At 34.7% G+C, this 23,241-nt stretch overlaps 1 protein-coding gene across 1 annotated transcript in view; it reads right to left on the reverse strand.

Moving 5' to 3' along the window:
• LOC120777480 (frizzled-2) overlaps nt 1-23,241 on the reverse strand; it is an 86,146-nt gene that overhangs the window by 2,740 nt on the left and 60,165 nt on the right. The gene's annotated exons all lie outside the window — the stretch shown is intronic.

The raw sequence follows: 23,241 nt of genomic DNA on the forward strand, positions 1-23,241 counted from the left end.
GAGCCTAAATCAACAAAAACCTATTAAATATCGAGTTGTAGTAACACACACACGCGCGTGTACATATATGCAATTAAATACTAGTAGCTCCAATATTGTTTTTCTTACTTCCATTTCATTTGTTTCAATTCAAAGCAAACAGGCGGCGAAAGTGGCAAGCAAACACTTGGTCCTATGCCAAAGGCAGGGTGAGAGACAAGTAAGTTATGTGAGATAAGTTATAGACTACAGCTGAGGATGGTTGCTGACATTAGCGCTGCCTGCATTTAACCCCTTCTGTCACAGTGGTTGCCATATGTCCGTATATTCAAACAATAGAAGTGAGCGCGCGTGACAATCACACTTGCGCTTAAGCGCGCACATACGTATAAAAGTTATTTACATATAAATTCACTTTGACTGGACCAGATGATGCTCTGCGCGCGTTGCGCTGCTCAGTTGTGCCACATCAATCAAAATCAGTGATTTTTATTAAATTTGACAGACACAAACGGCTGCTGTTACACATTAACACCACTATATAGTGTGATATTGGTGGTGAAATGAATTAACTAACGGCGAGTAAGGGCGTTTATTAAGGCGCGCTTTGTTGTGTGTGTGCGCGCGCGTTGGACGTGAATTTCTAGCATGAATTTGCGCTTTTGCATTAATTCTTTGAGTTTTTGCTGCACCGGAATATACATATATGTTGTATTGTGCGTATGAGCGTGTGCGTGTGTGTTGATTGGAAAAAACTAAATTAAGAAAATTGCTCATTTTGCAGCTTGACGGCTTAGTGTAGTGCTGACATTGTAGAGACCAATGTATATGTCGCTCTGTTGTACACCATATATGTATGTATGTAGTTTGCACAAAAAAATATATTCCAACATATTTTTAATATTGATGATATTTCGTAAATTCTTTTTGGTTTGAATGAGAATTATTTTCCGCGTTCTGATTGTATAATAGTGGCAGATTCTATGAACCGAGCACTTAACTACTTAACTACCAATAAATTTTCTTCAACTTTTATTAACACCGAATTATCATTCTCAATTTTTTGACAGGTTCGGCCCCCAAAACCAAAACCAAAAACGAAGTAATAACATATTAAATTTGTGATGGCATGACTAGTTTAGGCAAGGGTTTTTGTCAACATTATTTAAGTGGGTATTCTGGTCTAGAAATTTAAAATTATCGAAAATTTTTTTTTTATATTTTCAAAGTTTAACTATTCAAGAATATGTATGTATGTGTACAAGAGGATTTTTCAAAATTCAAATTATTTTCGGAGATATAGGCATTTTTCTGACCCGGCAGCCAAACTGGTTCGGCCGGAACTAATCGAACAAAAGACTTTACGCAAAACTTTCAACGCGTTTTTCTCAAAACGGACTTTTTCGGAACGATGCCCACGATTTCCCAGGTTCTGCTCGCCCGATTTACTTGAAATTTTTATAGCGTCTTCTTTATAGGCTTGTCTATGGTTGGAACTAGCCCGATCCCTAAATTTTATTTTTATTATTTTAAAAAATTCGAAATAGTCAGTAAAAGTAATGCAAAAAAACTTTTTTTTTCAGGCAGTCGCCATTTTGTGCAAAAAATTTTTTCCCACTTTTCTGTAGTTCCGGCCATTGAAACATTATTCTAGATTAATAATAATTTTTTTTTTTTTGGTTTCAGATAACTAGGAGGGTTGAAATCATGGGTATGGTCACGTGGAAATTTTTAGAGACCCCCCACTTCGTCAGCTCATAATTTTTGAAATTTTTTATTTTTTTTTAGTTTTTCATTTATTTCTGTACTCTTCTAAAATTAACAAATAACTAATAAAAAAATGTATAGTAAAAATATTAATTGCCTTTTTTTTACGACACTTTAAAAATTACCTAAAATTCATGCTTCTAGACGAGAATACCCCCTTAAGCCAAGATTATTGTACCTGAAATTCATGCTTCTAGACCAGAATACCCCCTTAAGCCAAGATGATTGTACCAATTTTTAGGAATGGTTTTAAAGTAAGTATATTAAATTAAAGCGTGTTGTTTTTTTTTACTTTTTTCTCGTCTTTAAATCTCAGGTTTTCTAACTGAAGCATAATTTTCAAAAACCCCAAGGAAATGTGACATCCTGATTTCTTACTTAAAAATGTTATGCAACTGGCAAGCAGTGTTTTCCATTCATCAAAGTGAATTTAAGCTACTCTTCTAGTTCCACATGAAGATACTTTGTAACTCTGTAACGGATTTTTACTCTTAAAACATCAAAATACGAAGTTGTCAACTTTCATAGAAAATATGTTATAACTATTTTTTGCTAACCTTATTGATTTAGAGTGTTTAAATTCTCATTTAAATAGCCAAGTATAAAAATTTTTATCTGCGACTAAAAAATCTGAATTTTTGGATGAAAAAGTTACTGCTTATTATAATATATAATAGGTCGTCAAAAAAGTCTTGCGGTATTTTTATTGATTTTTTTTTTTTTTTTTGAAATTGAAATGAATTTTTGATGACTCATGCCCAGCTCTTGACCGATGCTACGGCTGCTTTTATGCCGGTCTCTTTCGACCAATTCAGCGATTTTATCGCAATTTTCGACGACAGGCCTTCCGGAGCGTGGCGCATCTTCGACCACCTCTACACCAGAACGAAAACGTTGAAACCATCGTTGTGCGGTGGAAATGGAAACTGCATCGGGTCTATAAACTGCACAAATTTTATTGGCAGCATGAGATGCATTTTTGCCTTTATCGTAGTAGTACTGTAAAATATGCCGTATTTTCTCCTTATTTTGCTCCATGTTTGCGACGCTATAACTCACGAACGACTTAAAAGAAACGACAATCAATCAATCACGTGTTAGCGCGTGAAATGAGCTTTCCAAAAAGGTATAGCATGATCCGATGCGACGAATAAAACTAGAACTACGCGCTTTCAGCGCCAACTAGCGAAAATACCGCAAGACTTTTTTGACAAACTAATATATGCGCGACTAACGTTGATTTTAACTCTTACTTCTTTAACACTTTTGTCTGAGTGATTTAGAATTTCTCATGTAATGTAATTTATAAGTTAGGATGTGATTATTTAGGTTAATGTCTATTAATATACTTAAGTATATAAAAATATTTAAATCGCCACGACTTACAGTTAACATTTTATAGATATGGAAGATATGAAGAAAGCTTGTATACCTATAACGACGATTATCTTAATATATTGTATATCTTGTGAGTACTTGTAAATATTACGAAAGCTGACACTTGTGGTTAGAAAATTACATACAACAATAAACAGCTGTAACATATTTCCCTGCATAATATGATAGATGCGGATAGGAACGACGATAAAAAAATCAATCAATCTTTGAAGATATGCAAATACATATATACTTATACATATAAAATTATAAGAAATATACTGTTAGTATTAATTACATGTTGCGGTTTAACTGTCGAATAATAACGAGCTATGGAAACTCACGCGCACGTCGTAACAGTTTGGTGGTCAAACCGCAGCTGAGTGACAGTTGTAGGGTAACGTGACAGCTAGTTAGACTATAGTTGAACATTTATTCAATATAAAAAATTTACTTGTAATAAATAAATTGAAACGATAATTAGGCTACTGTTCACCTTCAAGTGGGTTATCATATTCGCCGCTGAGCCAATATGTGGTGTGGGAAGTGCTGTGACAGCTGACAGCGTAAGTGAGCGATTGAGCGAAAACCTTGCTTACTTATTATAATATTGTAAATTTATATACATATAATAAAACTTGCTCCACATTCGCGCTTAATTAAATTTAAAATAGTTGAGAAATCAATTTGCTAAATTAAACTTTCGACTTCTGCTTTGCAAAGTTTTCTATTGTAATCCTTGCTAAAACGTACACTGACCAACTAATAAACCAAATAAATTTGAGCACTCAAACTTTTGCAACTCCAGCGCTTACCACGCAGCCACCCACCACCCCTTATGGAACTACAAGCCCACTTATTGAGCATATTTATGCAAATATTTAGAGCGTAGCCGATTTAAAGGATGACCAACGTAAAGTAACAATAGGAGAGCAGGCGAAAAGCTGTCAACGGTAGCAGCTGTCATACGCAAACAACAATAGCAAATAATAAACGGTGACTGCAAAGAAAATAAGCTAAAATGTGGGTAGAACAGAAATGGAGGAATATGTGCGTATCCGAGTGGCAAGCAGCGCCGAGTGACGGCCAGCAGCGGCTGTAATTGTGTACATTTTGCCAAGTTGACACTTCGAAAGCTGTCACACTGACACAAACCTACCGTTATGTGTGTACAAAAGAAAATTTCGCCCTCTGCAACTGAATTGTTGTGAAAAGCGTGGCGAGAGTGTTTGGCAGAAGGCAAAGACCGCAAAGAGGGTGAAAATCGTACAGAGCGTGGCAAGTAAATAATAAAATGCAGCAAAAAAGCATTTAGTGAATCAGCAGTAGGCAGAGGGATAAACGTAAAGTGACGGTGAGGACGCAAAAACACTGAGTGACTGACTGACAAGGGGTGAAATTGGTAACTTGCGAGGCGACCCTAAAATTACACTACTTTTCAGTGGCAAATGCGCACACACACAATCGAGTGTATTTAGAAACCAAAGGTGACATCTCGTACACTGGGTGGGCGGCTGATTTGCTAGCAATACAGTGTATATATGTTTTATATATGTACATATGTAGGCATTTTTGTAGGTGTGTGTTCCCACAACAGCCGCAAGTGTTGCTGTGTCTGCACAGCTGTCAGTTGATCTCCAACTATACGGCGCGTTGTGGCAAGTTGAGGAAAGTGCTGTGCACGAAATGTAGGGAAATTGTTTTGATCTCGCAGTAACAGCATACAGTTATATACATATACATATGTATGTATGTACATGCTTGTATAGCTGGTGAAGTTTTTCAATTTAGTTGAGCTACAAATGACAATGCTGCTTTAGATGATTATGTTAAATTTGAATGACATTTTAATTAATAACATTTGTTGACACTAAACAATTTACAAGCACACAAACACAAACAAACAAGTGAGCACATTTGAAACATTTACACGTGTTGCGCATAAAGTGGCACTTGTAGTGTTGTCACTAAAATGTGTGGAGCTGCTTTTTGGGGGGTTTCCAAAATATGTTTTCGAAACTGCTGGCATTTTTTGTTGTCTCGAAATCTTGTGCAGTTGTAGTTGTTTGCACAGCGTGCGCTTTCGAATTTTTGTTCTTTATTTGTTGTGCAATTAATTATGCAAATAACAACTGCATATAGTGAGTGTGGCGCATATGACTGTGTGTGGCAGTGTAATTCAATATTTGAAGCTAGGGAAAATTCAATATTACAGTGGAATGTAAAATTTGCTCTGAGTTTGTGTTTATAACGATAAGTGTGCTTTATTTTCCAACTAAAAAGTTAAATTTTTATAATTAATAAATTTTGGTGTCTGTTAGATGCTAATATGGTGACTATTGATTAGGTTAATTTGAGTTTTCGAACCATAAATTGGTATTAAAGAACCAATTCCAAAATTTCGAATCCATATATCATTTGTTTCGAAAAAAATTTTATTTTTAAACTATACAGAATACATAGTTAGTTAGAAAATAATTATGGTCAAAGGAGTTTTGGGTTTTACCAGCACAATGAACTAATTTGATCCTGAGTAGTACACGGGCAGTGAAGCAACCATGCCTGCGCGCACTCTGGTGCAATACTCATTACTTTTTTTTGACATTTTCATATGTTGGTGTACCACTTTTTTTGAAATATGTATATACAAACGTGGGTTGTCTCATGAGCAGAGTTGCTGATAAAAAAAGTCGATACTTTTGTATTAATCGATAAGTTTGCCATTTTTATCGATTAAAATGTTATTATCGAATTTCGAAACAATAAAAATGAAATATGAGAAACAAGATAAAGTAAATTGCATTAATTAATGAAATTTAATAGATTGCAATAAAATACAATTAAAACATAAAAATAAATATAAAATGCTACTAAGTAAAACAAAATAAATTAAGATATAAAAAAGTGAAATACCAACTTACAAAAATTAAAAAAAAAACAACGGTTGCACCGAAGCTAAATACCCTTCACAGGTGCATTTCTGTTAGTAACTATGTGTTCAGTTTGTATGGAAGCTATATGCTATAGTAATCCGATCTGAACAATTTTTTCGGAGATTACATTGTTGCCTTAGAAAATAATCTGTGCCAAATTTAGTGAAGATACATTGTCAAATGTGAAAGTTTTCAATACAAAAACTTGATTCCGATCGTTCAGTTTGTATGGAAGCTATATGCTATAGTCAACCGATCTGATCAATTTCTTCGGAGACTACATTGTTGCTTTAGGAAATAATATATACCAAATTTCGTGAATATATCTTGTCAAATGTGAAACTTGTTCATACAAGAACTTGATTCCGATCGTTCAGTTTGTATGGCAGCTATATGTTATAGTGGTCCGATATTGGCCGTTCCGACAAATGAGCAGCTTATTGAAGAGAAAATGACGTTTACAAAATTTCAAAACGATATCTTAAAAACTAGGGGACTAGTTCGTATATATACAGACAGACAGACGGACGGACAGACAGACGGATATGGCTAAATCGACTCAGCTCAACATACTGATCATTTATATATATACTTTATAGGATCTCCGACCCTTCCTTCTGGGTGTTACAAACTTCGTGACAAACTTAATATACCCTGTTCAGGGTATAAATATATTAAAATTAATTTCGTTGAAACAAAAAATTAAAAAAAATAATAAAAGTATAAGTGCAAAAAAAAAAATAAAAAAAAATTTATACATCTTTTTCATATTCAAATAGATTTGATAGGTAAATATAATTGTATTCGCCTTTCTCTGCAGTCTTAAAATAACAATAACTTTTTTTCTGCGCTTTAAAATAATGAAACATTATTACTTTAATGGCACTCCACAATTCCCACAAAAAAAGAAAAAAAAAACAAGAAAAAATTACAAAATCGTTATCTGTAAGGCATGTTTATACAGTAATAACTGTGTAAAAGCAAATAACAAATGTGAACTTGGTCTAAGCATTGGCTACGAAAATCAAAAACATCTTAACAAGAAATCCAACAAGCCACAAAAGCGCACTGAAGGCAGACAAATGTTATAAACAATGAGAAATACACACACATATACATGAAAACTGCGAAAATCTGCAGAGGCACTTAAACGCCAAAACGTGACCCAATGGTTTGAAGCGCCAAAAGCATGATAAAGGTAAAAAATTACAGCGAAACAATAATACAAAAACTGAGCGCTAACTCGTGGTGCAGTAAAAAGAGCCGAAAAATAGCAAGAACGTAGAGTTTTAGAAAAAAAAACAAACCCTCTTCTTATTGCTTTCAAGTTGTTGCACAGCTTAGTTGCAGCATTGACGCCGCATAACATAACTTTGGTTTAGTGCAAACATAATGAAGTTGCCTGTAAAACAGAAACGTTACAAACACTTGTGGCAAGAATGTGTTGCAAGTATGTATTGTGCGCTGGCTGCTTTTAAGGTGCAGCGAACACTTGAAGAATACTTGTAGAATGCAAACGGAAATAGAAGCACTGTCGCAATTACAAGATAAATAAATAGCAAATAAAATGCGAGCAACAGCTAACTGGAGCAACAACGAAAACTAAATGCAAAGAAGAAAGCGCATAACTGTTAAACTTGGCCGTCTTAATGAGATAACAAGCGCTCTTTTTAGACCACGCTTAAATTCTTGGCGCTTTACTGATAGTGCAGCATGCCACAAACGGTGGCAGCAACAAACGTGCGCTTTGTTGGCAGCACAAGAACTTTGTAAATAGCAAAGTGTGCAGTCTGGCACTCAGCGCTCACCACTCAACACTCAGCACTCAACACTCACTATCAGTTCACTTGGTGATGCTGCAGACTGTGACCACTTGATTTGATTTCGAAAAAATTCGTGTGCCTTTATGTGTGCGTTCGCGTTGAGCACACTAAATAAACATGCCACTTGGACATTGTTGCATTAACGAGTGTGCGAACTGCTGGCGACGAGTATGAGTAATGTTTCCGAAGAAAAATAGCGACACAGCAAACACAAAATTGGAATTGGAAATTGGAGTAGGAAATGTTGTAGCCGGCAAGCAGCTATAGTTGTGGCATGCAACTGCATTTTTCTTAAAGAAAACATAGCAGTAAGACAATATTTGTCTTTCGCCTTTTCCAGACAAATCCCAAAGAGGCTACGACTCGCTCTTTCCGCGTTGCTCCCAACACCACGGCCCGTCAAACTGTTCGAGTTGATGATGATGTTGCCGTTGATGAAACTCAAATTGAAATTGAAGTGGATCACAAGTGCACATATAATGTTTATATATATGTATGTGTGTGCGTGTGTCTCTAAGATCGTCTTTGACTTGTCATTGTTGATCTAAGTGCTGAAACGCATTTCATTAGGATTTGAGGTCCGGCGCGCTGTTTACTAATATTTTATTCATGGAAAATGATGTGCAAAATATTAAATAAATAAATGAGACGAACGTACTTTATATATGTACATACAAGTATATACTGTATAGTAGTTAAGTTGACCGGCTACTGTGAAATGAAGTCTCCATTTTTGTTATGGAAAATGCATTTACCATTTTGCTCCCGTTGCATTTGTTGTGCTAGTTACTTTTGTTGTTGTTCTAAAAATGCAAAAATATGCGCATAACTTTAATGTTAAATAAACTTAAATGGTATGTGAACTTACTAGTATAAATAGCGCGCTAGACAGCAAAAAAAAAAGAAAAATAAGTACAGTATGTCCCAGTTAAGTGATACATGCATGGTTGTTAAAGGTGCAGGATTGCGAAAAAAAAACTTTGTATACAAACGTACTGCGGATTCACGCTTAAAATTGTGACAATTTATATATAACACTTTACAACAACTTTTTTTTCAAAAACCAGTTTCCAAACAGGCTCTTTGTTAGACGTGTAAAAACACAATAACATTACAAATGTAATAAGGTTTCGAAAATCATTATATTTCTAAATATTTTTGTACTCTGAAACCATTTTTTATGCAGATTTTCTTTTATTGCAGATTTGCATTAAAAATGACAGCACTGAAAAACTAAATATTTTTTTTAAAAGAATTTTTTTTCAAGAAATAAGTTTTAAAATGCAGTTCTTACGCTTTTTGTGGAAGTGCAAAAAATAAAATAATTAAAAAATGTAACGGTGTCTTTAAAAAAAATTATTTTTAACATTTTGTATTTCCGAAAATTAAGTTTTATATGGAATTTTTGCGCTTTTTGTGGAAGCGCAAAAAATAAAATAATTAAAAAATGTAATGGTGTCTTTAAAAAATATTTATTTTTAACATTTTCACATTTGTATTTCCAAAAATTAAGTTTTATATGGAATTTTTACGCTTTTTATGTATGTAGGTGTAAAAAAAAATAAGTCAAATATGTAACGGTGCCTTAAAAAAATTTTTTTTTTTAACATGTCTAACTAAAATCAGTTTTTTTTTTTTAATTTTTTAGTATCAATGCGACAAAAGTACAAAGTTACCCATGTACACACTTTAACATTTTGAATAAGATTCGAGTTCTGTTATTAACAGGTACTTTAGTAGAATATGGCAAATCGTTTTATAGTACTTTTTGATCTGTAAAAAAATTTGTATGAGAAATTTACTATATACTGGGCAGTTAAACGGTTAAAATTCGCCACAAAAATGTTTAGCTTCAAATTTACTACGAACTGCTGAACTTATCCTATGTCTAATGTATAAGAATTGCACGAGTTGTATGCCGATCAAACATAAATATGTGTAAGAAACAGCGGATCAATTAATGAAAATGAAAATGAAAAAAAAAAATGGAATTCATATATCCAGACACTACTGTACTCAATGTTTCATAATGCTATACACACTGAGAAAAGTTCGCTTGCAACGAGTTTCTGTGTATATACATGCTCTATAGACTTATTGTTTAGTATGTTTTAGTCTGACTCCTTTCTTCTATGCTACTATTTGTTGTGACATGTAATGAAGCAGTGCGCTTATTTTATTAACTTTTTAACTTTTTTTCTATTGCTATGAGCACACTACCAACATTTATTTCCTCGCGCCAGAAAAAAGTAGTTTCATTTATTTTCGCCTTAGTCGAGTCATGTTTGCGGACTACGTATGGCCGACAGCGTTGCGAGTAAAAGGCGTTAACTGTCAGGAGTTTACAATTGTCAACAAGTGTTGTTGTTGTTGTTGGTTACAAGTCAGCGAAATCAACAACAACGACAGCAACTGCATGTTGCTAACCAACAAGCACACAAAATTACGAAGGAGCCAGATCGGAGCAAACATACAGTGGTTACTCAACTACCATTGCCATTTGGTTTGGAGGTAAGAAAAACCTTCCTGGTAATCATGTTTATTTAATTTGTAATTGATTGCATAGTTAGCGACGAGACGTTAGTGCCCACGGCAGCGCTTGTCCAGGCAATCGGACGGACTTGGGCTTGGTTTAAGTCAAACGAACGAGTGTTGTTTAAAATTGTCGGTTGCAAGTGGTGAGTGCAGTGGAGCTGAATGCCTGGGGAGTTGAGAAGTTGATGATAATTGCAATTGATTTCTGGCGCTTATTTAATTTTATTGCAATTTTTTGTGAGAAATTTCAACTTTTTTTCGATTGGAATGCAATGTTGGTGGTAGGAAGTGGCAATGAAATAAAAAAAAAATTAAATAAAAAAACGCTTTTTCCTTGAATTATCCGATATCGGGGGATCTGATAAAAGAGCAGCTTCTTAGGGAAAAAGTTCGTGTGCAAAATTTCAAATGGATAATTCAAGAATTGAGGGATACTTACGTCATACTGATAATTTATATTTATATACACTTTACAGGATCTCAGACGCTTCCTTTTAGGTGTTATAAAATCATATAAGAACAATATAATAAATAAAAATTTTGCTTTTAAACTCTCAGTGCCACTACAAAACCCACTGTAATATCTACAAAAAAATATCCTTTCACAGTCTGCCTCAACTAAATGCACTTTTCTTTTCAACATCTTACCAAGTTAACAATTTCAGCAAATACATGCATTAGACACAGCAGATCATCATTACAGCGGCGGTCGTGTCTACACCACACAAATCCATTATAATGGGAGTCAGACGCCTAAACAAACACTGCCAACTTCATGAAAAACACTACTAAACAACCATGCATTGCGCAGGCAAATGAGCTAACATTTCAACTGGCCTACACAAACTCAGCGATACCTAAGGTACTTAGCAATTCTACAAGTACCCAACGAAGGTAAGACGATCACTGAAAGACCCAGCGCACGACAGTGAGGCATGCCACAGGTATAACAGCACAAAGTAGAGGAAATCAACCACAAACAACTTCAGTTGCTTACAAACATCGTAAATTGCTGCAAGATCATAGCAGTGATCACTTGCTGATCGGTAAAGCAGTTAAGCAGTCGGCTGGCGAATCAGCGAGTCTGCTGTCCGTTAGCGCAGTTAACATGACAATTGTTTGCTAAAGACTTGTAAAGCGTGTGGCAAGGCGAAGAAGATTGAAAATAAATAGAAAACAATGAGTGAGCAGAATTATAACAGTAAAGCAAAAAAAAAGTAATAATAAATAAATTATGAAAAAGTGAAAAACAAAAGTAAATGTAGAACAAGAAATACCCTATACAAGTGCATTTCTTATAGCATAAAAAGGTATTTATATTGATTTTGATCGGTCAGTCTGCGGGATAGCTGTATATTATAGGAGTCCGATTTGAATAATATTTCTGGAGTTTTTAGCTTTCCGTGGGACAATAATCTGTGCCAAATTTCTTGACATATTTTCAAAAAAAAAATTTCCATACAAAAACTTGATTTTGAGCTGTCAGTTTGTATGGCAGCTTTGTACATCTTGTAGTGTTGTGATATCGGAGTTTCCGGCAAATGAGCATTTTTTATAAGAGAATGGTGTGTGCAAAATTTCAGCTAGATATCTCCCAGTTCCGGGTATAAGAAGCAAAAAAAAAAAAAAATATGAAAAATTTAAAGTCAAAGCAAATGCAGAAAAATCACAAGGGAGGTCATCACAAAACAAACACAGACACAGTAGCAATATTTAGTTAGGCAGTTAGCATGTTTGCCAAGCAACCAGCAACAACAACAGACATACTGCCTTTAGAAAAGCTGAAATCATAGTTGCACGCATAATCAGTTGCCGGCCAAGTTGCAGACGATGGCTAACGCTGATAACCAAGCAACCAATTCTTGTTGTTGTTGCTGCTGTAGGTCGCCACCACCCATATTGCATGCAGCCAAGATCACTTGAGTTAGCATTTCTGTGTTTCATACAACAAATATGCCAACAAACAATATACAAATACATACAAACAAATGCGTGCACACATATAAATATATTTATACGACACATACATATAAATATAATCCTTATACTTCCTCAACTACAATCTATATATTGTTTGCAATGTTTGGACGAACTTGTTGTCGACGCATTAGTTGCTGTTGTTGACTTGTGCGTTTGGACTGTTCTAAGCTGACGTTGAAGCTCGTTGTCACGGCATCGAGAAGCGATTGTATTAATTATGTAAATATTCGTTTAAAAATACATACGTACATATACCGCTAAATATTTCCGCGCGCACTTGAGTGAGTGCGTCGCGCAAATGCTTGGTTAAGTGGGCAACTGAAGCAGCCAAAGTACACAAAATGCTACGGTGCGCATGAGCAGCGCGGCGGCTGGCTAACGAGCTTGCATTGCAGTAAAACTATGGCAATGCAAGGTACACTCTGCGGTGGCAAACTAGCATGGTCACATGTAATGGTGCAAAAGTTGACAACTTTCAAGGCTACTACTGTGCAGCTAAGTAAGCTGAGCGCGTTGAGGCTACTGGAACTACTGTGAATTCACAATAGATTTTCTCGCAAGTAAACATGAATTTATGGAAAGTTGGAAATGAATGAAATTCCATTGATCAAATTAAAAAAAAATGTAATGTATAAGTTATAGTTTATTAGAAACTAATTCTAATTATGCGAAAACTGTTGTTTGAAAAAATAATTTTAATTTGATATGAAGAAAACCATCAATGAAGTATTCGATTTTGACTAAAAATTAGTTTAATGCAAAATATATAAAAAATAAATTCTAAAGTACATTTTTAATTAGATTCTAAAAAAATATAAAAAATTTGGATATGAATTTAAAAATTTGTATATTTAATTCAGTTTTCAAAACTAAGAAAAATTCAAGTTTTCAGTAAAAAAAATCAATTATTTTTTTCAATTTTTCAATTTAATTTATAATTTTTAATTTTTTTTTAATTTTTAATTTTTCTATATAAGGCAATATAATTCTTATATGCATATTTGCAAACTTTGCTTAAGATTATAAATTTTTTTTTATTATTTCCTTATTTTTTACCATTAATTGCATTTAAAATATTCACATTCGCTTAAGCATCTCGCTTAAATTCATCGATTTCCGCGCGATTAAATAAGTTGCCTATTTTTACACTCTAGTTTATTGTTATTGTTGTTTTACTACAACAATGCAAACTTTTGCGCGAAAAAGTTTGATTGAAATTCAATCAAATTGAAATCAAAACTTGAACCTCGATTGTTTGCCTAAAAAGAAGAATATGCAGGGCAAACGTTGACTGCATGCCGAAGCATACCACTGCGTGGCACCTTATGCCATTGAAAGAGCGCGCTGACAAGGACTGCTCGCGGTAGCCAATATGAGGAGAGTCCAAGGGAGATTGAGAGGAGAGCCTCGTTTGCACAGTGGTCAATAAGAGAAAACAACGTAAATCGGCGTTTACAAAGGCAAATAGCCGCTAACACCCACACACACATACAAACATACACAAATTGCCAGCGCAAATAGCGGCAATACAAACATGTATTTGTATGTGTGTGCAACAATAAACAAGCGGGTAAACAGGCGCAGACGTGCAGACAACTACGAAGCTTTTATAGCGTAAACACACACATACATACATACATACATATGTACATACAGAAAAACAAGGAGACATACACTGTTTGTTTTTCCTTTTTTCGGAGAATTTACTTTTGCTCCGCCACAATTGCAGCCAACTTCACTACAAGCACGCGGTGGCAATAAAATCGCATTGCAACCAAGTATGGCTAACGGTGTGCTGGAGTGTGCGCTAGCGAAGTTGAAGGTGGTGCACGAACTGAAGTGCGGCAGTTGCAAACAACAAAAATAGCAACACAATCAACCGCGAAAAGCAATTGGCATTTGACAGCTTTTGCGCGCGCAAGGCAACAACAAAAGGCAAAAGTTCAAAGTTAATGCACAAATCTACAGTAGAAACCAAATAAAGTGAACAATGTGTGGCTTACAAGCCGACAGATGCAGATATTATTTTGGAACACACAAAAATACATACATACATATTTCCGTTAAAAGCTCTTTAGTCTAGCATTAACAACTTGGTAAGGTCGAGGTGAAGCCACGCACCCAACCACCGACGTTTATAATGTCCAACTCAAGTCGTGAGGCGAGTTCAGTTGGTTTGGCAGGTGAAATAACAATAAAAAGTGTATAACATAAAGTGAGGAAGCGTTGGAGCGTATGGCAAGAGTATAACGGTACTTTTTATAGTAAGTTCCGATAGTCTGATATACACATTATATTATAACACTACCGACAGCAAAAAAATTGAGGTTAGATAACCTTCCTAGAGGTCAGTTTTAACGATAATCCTTTGCGGGATTCCAAAATAAAAGTCATACAAAAGCTCATTAAGGCTCAAAGGCTCGAAGGCGATTTAAAATTTTTATTCATCTCTAGAACATCTATTGGAGTCATAAAATAGTCCAAACTTAAATTTCTTTTTTCGAGAGCTAAAAATATTGAAGATGTTGAAAAGAGAGTTTGAAAATGGCCAGAAAATAGAAGAGTAGCAAAGGGAAGATGGTTGAACGATTGCTGAGAGCACAAAATAAAAATGGAGGTTAGGTAATTTTTCTAGAAAAAGTTTTGATAGATAGTCTTACAAAATTTCTTTTCGACTCATAAGACTCGAGAGCGAGTTAAAATTTTAGTTCACCTCTGCAGTAAACTTTTTTTTTGAAAATGTCGAAAAACAAAAGAGAAGCAAAGTGCTTAAAAGATTTGCTTTCGAAGAAATTAGATTTGAGGGATTTTTGTAAAGTATCGGACATTTTTCACCGAATGTTTGGCAAAGACGTAAGTTCAAAGGTGGAATGTAAAGAAATTTGTCTTGTGACTTGTTAATGTTGTTAATGTTGTTTATGCATTAATTTTTACTGTTAGCGCCATCTAACGAAATTTTTAGTTGGGAGCGAATACAAAGAAGAGGTTCTATCATGCAAGAACTCATCTTACACGGACGATGTTCCAGGATAGTCAGAGTCCCATGACAACTGATGATACATTGATGTAATTAAACCGGATTTTATTTGGCTAGGCGCTGATTTTCGCCTATTTAATACGATTGTTGAGGAGTTAAAATATTTTTGGCGACAACTTTAAAATTTTTATGGAAATTGTAAAAAATAAAGAGAGAATATATCAAGACTGATAGTAGTAGCCTCCAGCGCGGCCCACACTCAATACAAAACTCTGCGGACCCACTTTCCTTTTGCACTTGTCTGGCCTTCAACCGCGTCGCTAAGCCGCTTGACACTGCTCCTTTTCGATGTTGCGGTTGGGTTGGTGAAAAGCGAAAATGGAAAAGTTTCTCTGAACGCAGACAACAAGTTCTATGACCTTACAAATACAAAAACAAAAACACAAACAAAACGAAAGCAGACGTAAATGCAAGCAACAAGCAAAGCAAACAACAACTACAATGGAAAATATAAAGTGCCATCAAGTTGCCGCTTTCATTCATTCATTTTCGCCAACAAGCGGACGGAACTGCGTTTGCAGCAGCTGTAGAACATTTTCTGATTTAATGTGCAGCTAGTTCATGACGTTATGTCTTTGAAATGTAAAGCTTAGCATTTAAATGCTAACACACGAATGTTCAGCTTTAAAAAAGCACTGTTCGGAGCTTAAATGTGAAACAGAAAAAAATGTAGTTACAAAAAAGCCACACTAGCAATCATTCGAGACACGCTCAGTACTTAAGTATTCTAATCATTTGCATTTGAATATAAGTATTAAAAATATATATTTTTGACATTACAAAAAAAAAATTGAGAAAAACTTCGAACGCCGTTAGAATGCGGTACAGCGAACTGAGTAAGAGCGCACTAGACTAGCTGCTTTTCTCACAACGTTTGAGCGTAATATGCTGTAAGTGTGTCTCACTCAACTAGTCATAGCTAAGTAGTTCATGCACTGCCTGTAATTCTCAGCCACTTCTAGTGGTCCCATACCCAAGAACGCGTCTACAACTTTTTGTTTCACAGTAATGGCGCTCTCTTTGAATTTACTTTGACATTACATGCGGAAAGAAGTATTTAATACTTTGGCACTTGCTTTGTGGCAAAATTACAAAATGAATATTACAGTTTTTTCGCCGGGTACAGCTTTTGCTTTGCATTGCTAATACTTTGTATAATTTCAGCCGCTTTTTGTTACTTTTAGCGCTATGCCACTTATTAAACGAGGTTTTGTCGGCGCGCTTTTAACTAAACAGGGTATATTAAGTTTGTTATGAAATTTGTAACACACAGAAAAAAATGTCGGAGACGGTAGATGTATACATAAGTGTTCAGCGCGAGCCGATGTTTGCCGTATATACTCGAGCTAGTCGCTCAGTTTTTGAGTTATCGATAAGAAATTTTGCACACGTCCTCTTCTGCGCAAGGAGCTGCGCTTTTGCTGCAATCAACAAACTTAACTTTTATTTCACAATATACATATCTTCACGAAATTTGGCATAGATCATTGTCCAAAACAACGCTGCAATCTTCAAACATATTGTCCAGATCGTACCTCTATAACATATAACTAGCATACAAACTGCTCGTTCAAACTCAAAACAAAGGTTTTGTATACGCTTTTATTATTTAATAAATGCATCCCTGTGAAGGGTATTATAGCTTCGTTGCAGCCGAAGTTAACGTTTTTTTCCTTCCTCTACATTTCGCAAGGCCTTTGACGCTTCATAATATAATTAATATGGAGCAGCGTTATGTTATAGGTGAAAATGTGTTTTGAACACAGTAATAAACCGTTATAAGTAGGCTGCTGCAATTTTTTGATTTTCTACTTTTTTTAAGTATGTATTGGTATCTTTGCAGCGTGCACCTTCGTTTGCCGACCACTTCAAAGCACATTAAAACAAGCTAGCAACTCTTTTATGTTGATTTTGCCTCATTAATTAATGCTTTTTCAATACGATGCTGGTTGGAAAGTGCAACAAATAGGCGCATTTGTAATATGCATGTTGCAAGTAGGTAAAAATATATGTATGTGTGTGTGTATTCGCAATTTATATAAGCCTTCTTCCGCAGCTTTGGCTTTGGCGTTTCTGGTGGGAAAAAAGTTATGAAGCAGTAAAGTAGTTACTGACAATTGCTTATATATGTACATACAGATATGCATATATACTACGGTATATATATGTATATCAACAGAGAACGCTATATTTCAAATGTATGTGTGCGTATACCCTATACGTATATATGCAACATGCATGCAATTGTGCTAAAAGCCAAGCAGTTGCATGTGTAATTACATCGTTGAAAGTTCTATCAAACGAACGAGTGTATGAAAAAAAAACAGAAAACGTTACCAAAGCAGAAAACTATATGCTGTTACTAGCAAAGCGCAGAAATAATGCACAATCAATAAGTGTAATGAACCTGCTCCAAAGGCATATTATATAACAACACTGAACTTGCTCAGATGCACGTCATTTTAGCGCTTGTATAGATACATCATTATGTATGTGGATATATAAATATGTACATACTTATATGTATATGCAAATTTAAAAGAGATATTACAATCGCGCTGCATACTTGAAAGCTCAAAGGACACAATGACTGATAGTTTGTATGAGTTTGTTTGAAAAGTGCTGTTAAAAGGCACTGAAAATATGTTTATTAGTGACGGAGATATGGAATACTAACGGTTAAGAGCTTTAAAAGTTGGTTTATAGCTAATATAATCAAAATAATTAATGGCGCTAATGAGAAAAGCCACTTGTATTCTTTAAATAAAAATATGATTTTTTACAAGAGAATGTTGTCAACATTTTAGAAAATACTTATACAAAAAAATTAAAAGACTTAATAAAAAATATAAATTAAAAAAAATATCAATCAAAAACAAAAAAAAAACAAGAAAAAACGTTAACTTCGGCTGCACCGAAGCTAATATACCCTTCACAGGTGCATTTCTTTTAGTAACTATGTGTTGATTTTGTATGGTAGCTATATGCTATAGTTAACCGATCGGACCAATTTCTTCGGAGATTACATTGTTGCCTTAGAAAATAATCTATACCAAATTTGGTGAAGATGCATTGTCAAATGTGAAAGTTTTCCATACAAGAACTTGATTCCGATCGTTTAGTTTGTATGGTAGCTATATGCTATAGTTAACCGATCTGGACATTTTCTTCAAAGATTACAAAGTTGCTTTAGAAAATAACATATACCAAATTTGGTGAAGATACATTGTCAAATGTGAAAGTTTTCCATAAAGAACTTGATTCCGATCGCTCAGTTTGTATGGTAGCTATGTGCTATAGTTAACCGATCTGAGAAATTTCTTCGGAGATTACATTGTTGCTTTAGAAAATAATTTGGTCCGATATCGGCCGTTCCGACAAATGAGCAGCTTCTTGAAGAGAAAATGACGTTTGCAAAATTTCAAAAGGATATCTTAAAAACTGAGGACTAGTTCGTATATATACAGACGGACGGACGGACAGACGGACATGGTTAAATCGACACAGCTCAACATACTGATCATTTATATATATACTTTATAGGGTCTCCGACGCTTCTTTCTGGGTGTTACAAACAACGTGACAAACTTAATATACCCTGTTCAGTGTATGAAAATTAAAAAAGAAAATATAAAAAAAAAATTGAAAAAATCGGTTCCGTTAGTTTAGGAAAGTTTTGCTTTTGATAGTTAAGTAAACTTCTATCCATATACATATGTATATCCAGCATTTTTCTATAGTCCTTCTAAATATGAAATATTGATTTTAAGAATAAGATGATCTGTGGAAACCTGTGACTTATCATGAAATTACTTGTATACTAGTTAGGACCAGTTTTTTTTTAATTTTTCTCCTATTATAGCGAATAATCCCTGACGATTTCAAATACAAAATTTCTATGTAAAAAACATTTACGGCAACAGCACGAAACGAGACTCGCAGGTAATATATGCAGACCATATCCAAGCAGACCTGTTGAAAATTTTAATTTCACCTAACCTAATATAGAAAAAGTGTAACATAGCAACTCATTCTAGATTCTAGAAGTCCCTTAACTCAATAAAATTTAACATAACATGAAATTTGAATGATAATCTTATCTTATATCCTAGAAGTGTGTCTACACCTTTCCTAACTTTTCTTGGTAACATTACCTAATTCTTCCCAACAAAAAGGAAAAGTGTAACCTAACCTCATGAAATGAAATATAACTTTAAAGAACTCAAATTTTTAACCGACCAAGAATAATTACATACATACATACATATGTATTACTTGATATTGGAGAAAAGTACGTGTTTTGTCTTCATCTATATTAAATATAAAATGTTTTTATTTTTTAAAGCACACTCTTCTAAACAATGAAAATCTTCCTATCGGCGCCAAAAATGCACTGTTTTCGTTAGCTGATCTTTTTTCTGCCTGGTTTGATGTAAACTTTCAGTTGAGCATAGTAAAAAGAGAGTAAGTCAAACAAGAAAAAAATGCGGGAAAGTAGAGATGTCAGTTTTGTTGTTTCTCTTTCATTATTGGAAAATTACTTGTAGAAAAAAATGTATATTTATAGTAGAAATACACATTAATAGTATTTATGCATACATTTAGAAAAAATGGACTAAAATAGTCATTTATATTAGAAAGTCTATCAATATTCGCAAACACATTACAATAATATCCACTGTATGCTACCTTTACTATACGCTATATGCCTATGTCTGCTCTACTCGCAGTACGTAATATGAAACTACCACCACTAGAGCTTTCATACCACCTTTCCGCACATACTCTGTACTCTTAAGCATGACTAACATAGTAGTAGTAATTCTCCCACCTCTTCACTTGGCAAGCGCAATTTTCTGCACGCTTAATGACACCGCAAAACGCACTTAAATGTAACAATTCCTAGTGATTTTGTCTGTCCAACCTACTGTAAATGATTTCCTGTATTTTTGCCCACCACCCCACTTCTACAACAAGTGCGTTGTATTAGCGCGTGTATTTGTTTTTTTTGTTGTTACGCTTCTAATATATTTACCTCCTACATTTTTACGCCTGTCATTCATTTCCGCGCAACGAACCCTTGATTTACTAGTGATACAGGAAAGAAAAAAAAAATAGCAACAAAAAATGCGAGCAAACTTTGTGTGGCAAGAGTGTGTGTCAACCAAAATGGCGTTGCAACAGCAACAGCAACAGCACTTTCGCTAGTTGGTCTGCATGTCAGCCATAATTCTGCCGCACAGAGTTACAAATGTCAAATGTGGCAAAACATGGAAATAAAATTAAATTTACGATTTTCCTTTTGACACAACACGACATGGCAACTTAAGCACAAACATACATGCAACATAATACGCAAAGATAGCGCGTACAAAACACGGGACCAGCGAGAGCGAGCGCGAGCGCTGCGCTGCTGTACGCATAGCGACTTTAAGCTGACAAGGTTGTATTTTCTTGGACAAGGCATTTAGGGTGGTGAGGAAAGTGTGTTTGTATGTTGAATTGGTGACTATTGCTAATAACACGCATTGTCATTGCGCACATGCTCGTATTTTCGACGATTTTAGTTGGTGAGAGTTTTGCAAAAAAAAATTCTTTATTTGATAGAGTTATGGTCTACGTAGGTCTAGAACAGGAATAGTGTTATGTAAGGAAGGTATTAAGGAAAATTTAATAATTTAAATTCAACGAAATTGACTAATTATGAACTTGATTGCTGCTGTGTAACAGATAAAATAACATATTTGGAGCACTTCAAAACATTTTGGCATCTCAGTTCATTTAACCTCAATTTTCGATCAGAAAAATAAATAAAATGTTATCATAGTTGGAAGATTGGACTACTAAGCTGTATCGAGAAAGCTAACTGAGGTTAAAAAAGAGTGTAGACATATAGATACTGCAGGATTGCAGTTTGGTCTAGATAGTTGCTTCCATTATTTTTTTGGAAAGCTAAGAAGAATTAATCTTATCATCATTAGTTTTAGTCCATCATTTTGTCACCTCTCATTACAAGGTCAGGCATTGCGAAACTGAGTGTGCGTTTCCTTCAATCTGACTTTTCTCTCAGAAAAAAACTGATAACTTTATAAAGTATCCAGAAATAGACTTCTAGGTGGTATTTAAAAAGCTTTCTGCTTAAGACGCTAAAAATTGTAGAGCTGTCTATGGTAAATAACATGGTAGTTCTACACAGATAGATGACTAACTTAACATCAACTAAACTAACATAATATTTTTTCCTTTTTTCGGATTTTATTATGCATATTATATGCAAACTCATATGCACTTTCTTACAATTTTTCAAGCAAAACTACTCTTAATATCAATATATACACCGCTGACGCTCTTTTTAGCTCAACTTAAGAAAGAGTAATCACAAAAATATGCCATTAATTACCGTTGTTAGCAGCAATGTCAGAAATGCCTACGAACAAATCTCATTTGTACATTTCACTTGCACTATTTAATACACTGCGCATATGTATTTACATTTTGTACAGAATCGCGCTTGAAGACTGGCAGTAGCGGCCCCCAGGGGCAGTGTGACATTAATTAATAAGCGCTTGCAACATTTTTTTCGCTGTCACTGTGCCGCGCTGTCACTTTTTCATTGTCAAATCAACGAGCAACGGCGCACTTGTGATTTTTATGCAGTAATTTCTTATATAAGTATGCACAAATTGGTGGAAGAAACCAGCTTTTATAATGAAGGAATACGTATTTTTGTTATTTAAAGAAGTATATGCTTTTGCAGAAATGGCGAGGAATAAAGTATGGAAATGTCAATTATTACTACAAGCGCTCAGAGTGCATATTTATATGTATAAAATGTTAAATTAGTAGTAATGTTTTTTAAATCTATTTTTGGCACGTCTAAATGAGGAGACCATTAAATGAAGTGGCTGGATCCGCTTATGAATTATCTCTTCTCAGCGCCAGGCGTACAATGTTGCAAGGCATTGGGTGCTTCACAACTTTGTATGAGCAATTTAATTACAATAAATATCGTAAAATAAATACAAGAACAACTATCTGGAAAAGGCAATACTGAAGTGGGCTATAAAAATCGCCGCACGACTGACAAATTGCTCACCCACACCACAAAGTCATTCGTAATGCCAACAAATAAAGTATGCATTCTCATTGAATTAACAGCATTGAATAACAACAAATTTGATTACAACAAATTTCCCTTCATCTAGCAACACCAGCAGCACCCTCAACCTTACCAACTGCTCAACTAACCACCAAACCAATGCCATAACTTTCGCTATTATTTATTATGGTGCTCAGCTGTCATAGAATTTTACGACTCGAACTGCTCACTCCAATATAATTATGCACACGATACGTCACGAAATGTTCAAAAAAGGATTAAATTGCAAGCCGAAGTGTTGCCAGACTTTATTACTTTGCCACATTAGTGAGGGCGGTGGCTTCTTCGGTCATTATATTTAACCATTTACGCATTTTTCTATGGTTACTTCGGTATTATTTGTGGTTAGGTTTTAATATCATAAAATAATCGATTGCTATAAAATAGTCATCAAAAATATATATAAAAGTGTGGCATGGCAATAAAGGGAGACTATAAGGCGAAGCAACAGTAATAAGCGTCGATTGTTTCCGAATGGGGTTTAAGTATTATTCATACACGCAGTAATCGTACACAAACGTTGGGTGCATGAGTGGGTATGAGTAACCATATTGCGTTTGTCAAAGTGTCGTTAAATGGCGGAAACTGTGAACGAATTTAATGAAGTCATAAAATGCGTTCAAATGCACTTAAAGTGGTCGATGGAGGTAT

The sequence above is a fragment of the Bactrocera tryoni genome, chromosome 5, assembly GCF_016617805.1.
Source record: "Bactrocera tryoni isolate S06 chromosome 5, CSIRO_BtryS06_freeze2, whole genome shotgun sequence".
Taxonomy (NCBI): domain Eukaryota; kingdom Metazoa; phylum Arthropoda; class Insecta; order Diptera; family Tephritidae; genus Bactrocera; species Bactrocera tryoni.